Source organism: Trichechus manatus, unplaced genomic scaffold (genome assembly GCF_000243295.1).
Source record: "Trichechus manatus latirostris isolate Lorelei unplaced genomic scaffold, TriManLat1.0 scaffold00006, whole genome shotgun sequence".
Lineage (NCBI taxonomy): Eukaryota > Metazoa > Chordata > Mammalia > Sirenia > Trichechidae > Trichechus > Trichechus manatus.
This window is the reverse complement of record NW_004443942.1, coordinates 28,092,769-28,104,241: the sequence shown is the minus strand read 5'-3', so window position 1 is coordinate 28,104,241 and position 11,473 is coordinate 28,092,769. Positions and strand designations below refer to the sequence as shown.

Below are 11,473 nucleotides of genomic sequence, written 5' to 3'. Positions count from 1 at the left end.
TCTTTGGCTATATGTATTTTCACCAAAAAAAAAGGTTGAGAAGTTAGAGGGTTGACATGTTGTGGGGTTGTTAACCAATGTCATAAAACAATTATGTATACTACTGTTTCATGAGAAACTATTTGTTCTGTAAGCCTTCACCTGAAGTACAATAAAAAAATTAAAAAAAAAAAAAAACATACACACAATTCTAGGATCCAAGGATACACCGCACTTCAAGTTATAAACTTATACCAACAAGCCTTTTGTAAAACTTAAAAGGCATGGACCTCTTCATTATCATCAAAAAAATTTGACGGTGTAAGCTTTTAGGTATCTATATAAACTCCCCTAGGTACAACCTCCACTGCAGTGTATATTAAAGGAAGCACTAGGGTGAGAGGTAGAGGATTACTGTTGACTACAAAGCTTTAGAAGAGAGAAGATGTATTGTCTTCCACAGAGGTCTTTGATATAGTCATGTCTTAAGGGAGCCCTTGTGGTGCAATTGTTAATAGCTCGGCTGCTAACCAAAAGGTGAGCAGTTCAAATCCACCAGCTGCTCCCTGGAAACCCTATGCGGCAGTTCTACTCTGTTCTATAGAGTTGCTATGAGTAGGAATCAACTCAGTGACAGCAGCTGTAGTTTTTTGGTTTTAACAGGTATACTTTTTCCTTGACAAAATCTCACCTTAAGGAAAAGAGAAAGAGAAGAAACTCATACTAAAAACTACACTTAATAAAACATGTGAGCTTAGTATACATGCTTACCACAACCACAGATACCACAAAAAATGCCCAAAAAGAAATATATCTAGTTTCTTCCCTATAGAGGATCATAATCTACAACTTTTATACTGAATACCATTTTTGTAGCAAGAATGATTCTGATGACCTTTTTCATGATTATTTTTAAATTGCAGCAACACAGAATTCAGAGGGAAAGTATTTTAAAATGAAAGAAGTAATAGGAACTAGAAAAATAAAAACACAGACTTCCAGTTAACACAGCTCCTTATATATATGCACCGTAACAACCCCCTGACAACAGAGACTCGAGAAACTAAGTAAAATACACACAAAAAACAACCTTGGATCCCAGAACATCAAAGGGAGAGTTGAAGAAATAGACTGAGCACCAACTGGACGGAGAGAGAAAACGAAGCCAGCAGAAAAACAGAGATTCGCGGATCAACCACGTCTTGCCAGCGCAGAGCAGCACAGCCATCTTGGGACATCACTGAGCAACAACCCAGAGTGAGGAACCCAGGAAAGCAATGGCAGGGAGAGCACAGATGGTGGCAAAGATTCTGTGTAAACAACCCCAGAAAAAAACAACAAAGTGGGCAGGATGCAGCCACAGACGGGGCACCTCTGAGTGGGGGAAGTGTGGGAATGGTATAGCTTTGAAACCAGGGAACCACAGGAAAGTGCCTCTGGAGCAAAGTGAGACAGAATCATCAGAGCCTCAGAGAATGAGAAAGCGTAGACAGGGAGTGCACATCTGCAGGGGAGTCTAGCATGAGCACAAGAAGGGAGGGAGCTAGGAATTAGTGCAAGGACTGCTTGTCAGTGAAGGCACCCAGCCATTTATATGGGAGATACCCAGCAAAGTCAACCCACAGAGTGACAAGAGCCCCCCCACCCCAGAACCAGCCCTGTGAAGGCAGTCATCCTCTCCTGTCGCTGCAGACTGCCCTTCACTCCCCTCTCTTCCCAGACAAGCCTGCCAGCTGCATTCACGCGTGCCCTGAGGTGCAGGTAGGCCCAGTCAAGGCATGAAAGCCCAGCCACACCTACTACCTCTCCCTGAGGAGCAGACCATCTGTGCAAACCCCAGTAAGCTCTGCTTTGCCCCTCACCCTATCCTAGACATGCAGACCTCTGCTCCTACCCCATCCTGCCCACAGACCCCTCCCAACTGAGCAGGACTCCACATCCTGTCCAGCTAACATCCCCCCACAGCTAAGTGGAACTCCACACCCTGTCCTGCTAACTGCCCCCCATGGCTAAGTGGGATTCCGTGCCCTGCTGTGCCAATACCCCCCAGACAAGTGAGATTCCATGCCCTTCCCCACTGCCCCCCAACAGCTGAATGGGACTCTGTGCCCTCCCCTGCCAACCCTCCTTGGTCGTGTGGACCTCTGCACCCTATCCTGTGTGCCCTCCATGCACCCCATTCTGCACTTCAGGGGCTGCACTGACTGCTCACAGCAAGGCAGAGGGAACGCATTATTCCTCAAGAGCTGTGAAAGGACTTTTGACCACCCGACACCTGGTACCTCAAATTGGGGAAAGGACACCACCAAGCAATCCTCTAAGAGAAATCATACATACTTAATGACACAGGAGCACTGCATGTGTGCAACCCACCATACCTACCAGGGAGAATAAAGCACACCTAGCCAAATGACAGCCCTAAACCCATACATAGACCAGATAACTGGTAGCTTCATAGTCATACACAGACCAATACTAACAAACATTAATTAAAACAATACAAAGGAAGGTAAATAATATAAAAACAAAGAGAAGAAGCTAAGCTCCAGATATATCAAAACAATATAAAAAAAGCAAATAAACATAGAATCAATAAATATGTAAACAAATATATCAGAACTTTAATGCATCAAAGACAGTAGTCAATTACAAATCATAGGAAGAGACAAGATACCATGGCTCAGGCAAATGAGCAAAATAAATGGATGGAAATCTTTGCTGAGAAAGAACTGATAATAGATCTACCTGACAAGGAATTCAAAAGATTAATATTTAGTGCTCGCTTCGGCAGCACACATACTAAAATTGGAATGATACAGAGAATATTAGCATGGCTCCTGCACAAGGATGACACGCAAATTCGTGAAGTGTTCCATGTTTTTTTTGCAACTAATGTCACAAAACAATATGTGTATAAACTTTTGTATGAGAAATTAACTTGAGCTATAAACTTTCACCTAAAGCGCAATAAAAAAAGACTAATATTTAGGTTCTTCAAAGAGATCAAGAAAAACACAGAAAAAAAAACCCTAAAAGAATTCAGAAAAACAATACAAGAACAAAATGATAAATTCAACAGAGAAATAGAAATTACAGAAACAACAACTAGAAATTCAGACAATTAACAATAAAATATGAGAAACAAATAATTCAATGGAAAGACACAGAAGGAGAAAAGAATCAATGGAAGAAAGAATCAGTGAAATAGAGGACAAATTCCTTGATACTAACTTGTTTGGGGAACAACCAGCAAAAAAGGTTGAAGAAAGTCTGAGGGTTATGTGGGACACCATCAAGATGAATAATATACACATATAAGGAAATCGAGAAGGAGAAGAAAGAAAAAAGAGTACAGAGAGAATTTTTGAGGACATAATGGAAGAAAACTTCCCAAATATCATGAAAGATGAGAAGACTTCCATCCTAGAAGATCAATGAACTCCATACAGGATAGACTTCACAAGAAATTCACCAAGACATAACATAATCAAACTTTCCAGAACCAAAGACAAAGAAAGAATTTGGAGAACAGCACGAGAAAAGCAAAATATCACCTACAAAGGGGCCGCAATAAGACTAAGCACTGATTTCTCATCAGAAACCATGCAAGCAAGAAGGCAACGGGGATGACACATATCAAGCCATGAAAGAAAAGAACTGCCAACCAAAAATCATCCAACAAAACTCTTTCAAAAATGAGGGCAAAATTAGGACATTCCCAGATGAATAGAAATCAAAAGAATTTGTAACCACTAGAACAATGCTACAAGAAATATTAAAGGGAATCCTTCAGACAGAAAACCAACAAAATCGGACTACAGCCTGAGATAAAGACACACAACAGCACCACCCAGATACCAAGCCAGGAAAAAACTTCAAAAAAGTAAAAGAAACCTACAAAACTGTTTAAAGGGAATCAGAGATATAAAGAAGTAAATGGCAACAACTTCAAAACAAAAGAGGGAATGAATGGTGTAGTTATAGAACTTCCGTATGGAGAGGAAGTCAACGAGATCTACAGATATAACAGACTGTTTTAAATTTAGGATGATAAATATAAATTTCAGGGTAACCACAAAGAAAAGTAATAAATATACACACCAAAACAAAGAAAAAGAAAGTCAAAAAGACTCAGTAAACAAAAAACTACCATAACAGATGAAAGGAAAAGAAAATCCATATACAAAAAGAACTCATCACAGAAAGTAAAGAAAAAAAAATCCATGAACACCATAAAAAAGTGCAACACAATGGCAGCAGTAAATCCATACCTATTGATAATCATACTGAATGTAAATGGATTAAATGCACCAGTAAAGAGGCAGAGAGTGGCAGAATAGATTGAAAAAAGAAAAAAACACACCTTAAACACAAAGGCATAAACAGGTTAAAAATCAAAGGATGGAAAAAAAATATACCAAGCAAACAGTAACCAAAAGAGAGCAGCAGTGGCAATATTAACATTTGACAAACTAGACTTTAAGTCAAAATCCATTATAAGAGACAAAGAAAGACTACATAATGATTAAAGGGTCAATTCACCAAGAAGATGTAACAATTATAAACATTTATGCACCCAATGCCAGAGCTCCAAAATTTATAAAACAAACTCTAACAGAATTGAAGAGAAAAATATACAGATCTACGATCATAGTAGGAGGTTTTGACACACCGCTTTTGATGACGGACAGAACAACTAGAAGGAAAATCAACAAAGATACAGAAGATCTACACAACACTATCAACCAACTGGGCCTCAGAGACATAAAAAGAACACACCACCCAACAGAACAAAAATACACATTCTTCTTAATGCACACGGAACATTCTCCAGAATAGACTATATTTTAGGCCATAAAGCAGGCCTCAACAAATTTTAAAAGACTGAAATTATACAAAGCATCCTCTCTGACCATAAGAGTATGAAACTAGAAATCAATAACACGAAGAACAACGAAAATAAAATAAATACACAGAAACTAAATAACACATTACTGAAAAACTATCAGATAACAGAAGAAATCAAAAGTGAAATTAAAAAGTACTTAGAAGTAAACAAGAATGAAAAGACAACATACCAAAACCTTTGGAACACTGCAAAAGCAGTGCTCAGAGGGAAATGTATAGCAATAAATGCATACATTAAAAAAGAAGAAAGGTCCAAAATAAATAATTTAATCCAACAACTCAAACCTAGGAAAAAATCCAAACAAACAGAGAAGGAAGAGCAAATAAAAACCAATGCTTGAAGAAGAAAGGAAATAATATAGACCAGTGCAGAAATAAATGAAATAGAAGACAGAAAAATAGAAACAATCAATAAGACAATAAGTTGGTTCTTTGAAAGGACAAATAAAACAGACAAACTACTGGCCTAAATGACAAAGGAAAAAAATGAGAAGATGCAAACAACCAAAATAAGAAATTAAGTAGGAGACATTACAAGAGACCCAACTGAGATAAAGAGAATCATAACATAATACTATGAAAAACTACATCCCAACAAATTTGAAAACCTAGAAAAAAAGGACAAATTTCTAGAAACACACTACCTAGATAAATTAACATATAGAGAGAGAGAAAATCTAAACAGATCCATGATAAAGAAGAAATTGAAGATGTCATCAAAAAATTCCTGTCTTAGTTACAGTGCTGCTGTAACAGAAATACCACAAGTGGATGGCTTTGACAAACAGAAACTCATTCCCTAACAGTTTAGGAGGCCAGAAGTCCAAATTCAGGGTGCCAACTCCAGGGGAAGGCTTTCTCTCTCTGTTGCCTCTGTGGGAAGGTCCTTGCCATTCATCTCCCCCTGGGTCAAGGAGTTACTTAGCGGAGGGACCTCGGGTCTAAAGGACGCACTCCACTCTCAGCTCTTCTTTCTTGCTAGCAGGAGGTCCTTCTCCTCTCTGCTAGCTTCTCTCCTTTATAGCTCAAAAGAGATTAACTCAAGATACAACCTAATGCTGTAGATTGTATCCTTACTTATTAATATAACTGTCTCTAATCCTGCCTCATTAATATCATAGAGATTAGGACTTACAATACATAGGGTAATTACCTCAAATCGCGAAATGGAGGACAACCATACATACTGGGAATCATGGCCTAGCCAAGGTGACACACATTTTTGGGGAACACAATTCAATCCATAACAACTCCCAACTAAAAAAAGTCCCAGCCCAGATGGTTTCACTATGGAATTTTACCAAACATTCAAAGAAGCGCTTATGTCAACTTTACTCAAACTCTTCCAAAACACAGAAAAGGAAAGACTACTACCCAACTCATTCTATGAAGCCAGCATGACCCTGATACCAAAACCAGGTAAAGACACCACAAAAAAGAAAATTACAGACCAATATTCCTCATGAATACAGAAAGTAAAAATTCTCAACAAAATTCTAGCCAACAGAATTCAACAGCATATCAAAAAAATCATATATGATCAGGTGGGATTCATACCAGGAGTACAAGTGTGGTTCAACATGAGAAAACCATTCTATGTAATCCACGACATAAATAAAACAAAGGAAAAGATATCACATGATCATCTCAGTTGATGGAGAAAAGGCATTTGATAAAATCCAACATCCTTTCCTGATAAATACTCTCAGCAAAATAAAATAGAAGGGAAATTTCTCAACATAATTAACGACATATATACAAAACCAACAGGCAACATTATTCTCAATGAAGAAAGGCTGAGAGCCTTCCCCTTGAGAAAGAGTATGAGACAAGAATGCCCACTATCACCACTGTTATTCAATATTGTATTAGAAGCCCTAGCCACAGCAATAGGACAAGAAAGGGAAATAAGGGATATTCAAAGTGGAAAGGAAGAAGTAAAACTATCTCTATTCACAGATAACATGATTCTTTACATAGAAAATCACAGAACCAAGCCAAAAGTCAACATCATCCTAAATGGAGAGAGTCTGGAAGCATTCCCCTTGAGAACAGGAAGTAAACAAGGAGGCCCTTTATCACCACTCTTATTCAACGCCGTGCTGGAGGTCCTAGCCAGAGGAACTAGGCTAGAAAAAGAAATAAAGGGCATCCAAACTGGTAAGGAAGAAGTAAAGGTATCTCTATTTGCAGATCATATGATCTTATACACAGAAAACCCCAAAGAATCCACGAGAAACCTACCAGAACTAACAGAAGATTTCAGCAAAGTATCAGGATACAAGATAAACATACAAAAATCAGTTGGATTCCTCTACACCAACAAAGAGAACTTAGAAGAGGAAATCACCAAATCAATACCATTTACAATAGCCCCCAAGAAGATAAAATACTTAGGAGTAAATCTAACCAGAGATGTAAAAGATTTGTACAGAGAAAACCAGAAGACACTGCTGCAAGAAACCAAAAGAGACCTACATAAGTAGGAAAAAATACCTCACTCATGGATAGGAAGACTCAACATTGTGAAAGTGTCTATTCTACCCAAAGCAATCTACAGATACAATGCAATCCCAATCCAAATTCCAAAAGAATTTTTTAATGAGATGGAGAAACAAATCACCAACTTCATATGGAAAGGGAAGAGGCCCTGGATAAGTAAAGCTTTACTGAAGAAGATGAACAAAGTGGGAGGTCTCACACTACTGGGTTTTAGAAACTATTATACTATGAGCAGCTGATATTTGACAAAGGCCTAAAGTCTGTTAACTGGGGAAAAGACAGTCTCTTTAACAAATGGTGCTGGCATAACTGGATATCCATCTGCAAAAAAATGAAACAAGACCCATACTTCGCGCTATGCACAAAAATTAACTCAAAATGGATCAAAGACCTAAATATAAAATCTAAAATGATAAAGATCATGGAAGAAAAAATAAGGACAACACTAGGAGCCCTAATACATGGCATAAACAGAATACAAACCATAAGTAACAATACACAAAAACCAGAAGAGAAACTAGGTAACTGGGAGCTCCTGAAGATCAAACACTTATGCTCATCAAAAGACTTTACCAAAAGAGTAAAACGACAACTACAGACTGGGAAAAAAATTTTGGCTATGACAAATCCAGTCAGGGTCTACTCTCTAAAATCTACAAGATACTGCAAAACCTCAACAACAAAAAGACAAATAAGTCAATTAAAAAATGAAGAAAGGACACGAACAGGCACTTCACCAAAGAAGACATTCAGCAGCTAACAGGCACATGAGGAAATGCTCATGATCACCAGACATTAGAGAAATGCAAATCAAAACTACAATGAGATACCATCTTACCCCAACAAGGCTAGCATTAATCCAAAAACCACAAAATAACAAGTGCTGGAGAGGTTGTGGAGAGACTGGAACACTTACACACTGTTGGTGGGAACGTAAAATGGTACAACCACTATGGAAATCAATTTGGCGCTTCCTTAAAAAGCTAGAAATAGAAGTATCATACGATCCGGCAATCCCACTCCTTGGAATATATCCTAGAGAAATAACAGCTGTCACACGAATAGATATATGCACACCCATGTTCACTGCAGCACTGCTCACAATAGCAAAAAGATAGAAACACAATAGCAAAAGGATGGAAACAACCTAGGTGTATCAATGGACGAATGGATAAGCAAATTATGGTATATTCACACAATGGAATACTACATAATGAGAAAGAACAATGATGAATCCATGGAAGAGCTTATGACACAGATGAATCTGGAAGGCATTATGCTGAGTGAAATCAGTCAGTCACAAAACAACAAATACTGCATGAAACGTCTATTATAAGAACTCAAGAAAAGGTTTAAACACAAGAACATGTTCTTTGACGGTTACAAGGGTGAGGAGGGAGGGAAAGGGGAATTCACTAACTAGATAGTAGACAAGAATTACCTGAGGTGAAGGGAAGGACAGCACACACTACAGGGGAAGTCAGAACAACTGGACTAAACCAAAAGCTAAGAAGTTTCCTGAACACAACCAAACACTTCAAGGGACAGACTAGCAGGGGTAACGGTCTGAGGACAATGTTTTCAGGGGACATCTAGGTCGACTGGCATAACAAAGTTTATTAAGAAAATGTTCTGCATCCCACTTCGGTGAGTGGTGTCTGGGGTCTTAAAAGCTAGCGAACGGCCATTTAAGATGCATTAATTGGTCCCAACCCACCTGCAGCAAAGAAGAATGAAGAACACAAAAGACACAAGGAAAATATTAGCCCAAGAGACAGAAAGGGCCACATAAACCAGAGACTCCATCAGCCTGAGACCAGAAGAAGTAGATGGTGCCCCCATACCACCAATGACCACCCTGACGGGGAACACAACAGAGAGTCCCTGATGGAGCAGGAGAAAAGTGGGGTGCAGAACTCAAATTCCAGTAAAAAGACCAGACTTAATGGTCTGACTGAGACTGGAGGGGCCCCAGAAGACACAGCCCCTGGGCTCTCTGTTAGTCCAAAATTAAAACCATTCCCGAAGCCAACTCTTCAGACAAAGATTAGACTGGACCATAAGACATAAAATGATACTTGTGAATAGTGTGCTTCTTAGCTCAAGTAGATACATGAGACTAAATGAGCAGCTCCTGTTAGGAGGCAAGATGAGAAGGCAGAAAGGGACAGGAGCTGGTTGAATGGACACAGGAAACCCGGGGTCGAAAGGAGGAGTGTGCTATCACATTATAGGGAGAGCAACTAGGGTCACATAACAATGTGTGTATAAATTTTTGTATAAGAAACTAACTTGAACTGTAAACTTTCATTTAAAGCATGATTAAAAAAAGAAAAGAAAGAAAATCCCAGAGATTCCACAAGAAAGCTACTGGATCTAATAAAGGATTCAGCAACGTGGCAGTGTACAAGATCAACACACAAAAATCAGTTAGGTTCCTTTACACTAACAAGAACTCCAAAAAGGAAATCAAGGAAACAATACCATTTACACTAGTTCCCAAAAGGATAAAATACCTAGTAATAAACCTAACCAGGAATGTAAAAGACCTATACAATGAAAACTGTAAAACACTACGGCAAGAAACTAAAAGCAACCTTCATAAATGGAAAAACATTTCATGCTCGGATTAGAACACTTAACATATTCATGAGTGATATTTTTTATTTTAGAGCCACTCTGTCTTTTGGCTGATAGGTGACCACTGAGAGTGGTTTGAGTTCCATCTACCCAGAGACCAGAAGAACTAGATGGTGCCCAGCTATCACTACTGACCATTCCAACCAGGGACACAATAGATGGTCCCAGACAGAATGGGAGAAAAGTGTAGAACAAAACTCAAATTTCTAAAAAAGGCCAGATTTACTATACAGGAAGAGACTGGAGGGACCCCCAAGACTATCAACCTGGAAAACCCTTTAAACTTGGAACTCAAACCACCCCCAGTGGTCACCTATCAGTCAAAAGACAGAGTGGCTCTAAAATAAATAATATCATCCAGGAGTACTGTGTTACTCTAAACAATCATCTAAATGAGACCCAACGGTCAACATTTACCCTAGACCAAAGATGAGAAGGTAAGGGGGGGCAAGGAAGCTAGATTAATGGTAACAGCACAACCAGAATGGAAATAACAAGAATGCTGACACATTTTGAAAAGTGTAACCGATGTCACTGAATAATATGTATAGACATTGTTAAATGAGAACCTAATTTGTTATGTTAATTTTCTCCAAAATCGCAAAAAAATATTTTTAAAAAGAAAAACATAGCAAGCCAAAAAGGTGGATTTTAAAAAAAGAAGAAGCAGCGAGAAAAATACATAAGAGAAAATCTTCCGGACCTAGGACTGGGCAAAGAGTTCTTAGACCTCACACCAACAGCATGACCTATAAGAGAAAAAATTGATAAACTGAAACTCATCAAAATTAAAAACTTTGCTCTGCCAAAGACTGTTAAAAATACGAAAACGACAAAGACTGGAAAAAAATATTAGTAAGTCACATACCCAGCAAAGAACTAGCATCTAGAATATATAAAGAATTCTAAAAATGTAACATTAAAAACATCCAATTTAGAGGCATGGTCAACATGGCGGAGTAGTTAGACGCTTACTATACCCCTCTTACAACAAAGACCTGGAAAAACAAGTGATTTGATTCTAAGCGAACATCTGGCAGCCCTGAACAAGGCAAGGTTAAGAAATCCATCTGAGTCATACGGGAGAGGAAGACCGTTTGGAAGAGGTAAGGAGCACTAGAGCCACGGTGGCGAAACTGCAGACACACCGCCACGCCGGTCCGTGGTGAAGCAGGCAAACAGCTGTGCTGTGCACGCACTCGAGAAGTAGTTTCCACATCGAGAGAGACCCGGCAGCAGAGATTCTGCTTGGACACTCCGAACCAGTGAAGAGCAGCTCCCAAGAGGCTAGGATAAGTACATGCATGCACCCTTTCGCGGCAATTAAAAAAAAAAAAAAAGCCAGTTTGGGAAAAACCACTCTCCCTTTTACCTCCTACCTCTGCGCTCTGCACCGGATTTGGGAAAAACTTCTCTCCCTTTTACCTCCTACCTCCGCGCTCTG

The 11,473-nt window shown here is 39.0% G+C and overlaps 1 protein-coding gene and 1 non-coding gene across 4 annotated transcripts in view; one reads left to right on the top strand and one right to left on the bottom strand.

Moving 5' to 3' along the window:
- Positions 1 to 11,473, bottom strand: part of IFTAP (intraflagellar transport associated protein) — a 91,254-nt gene that overhangs the window by 60,381 nt on the left and 19,400 nt on the right. The gene's annotated exons all lie outside the window — the stretch shown is intronic.
- LOC111821971 (U6 spliceosomal RNA) lies at positions 2,755 to 2,861 on the top strand. Its single transcript, XR_002825272.1, has one exon. It is a non-coding gene; the product is annotated as a U6 spliceosomal RNA (small nuclear RNA).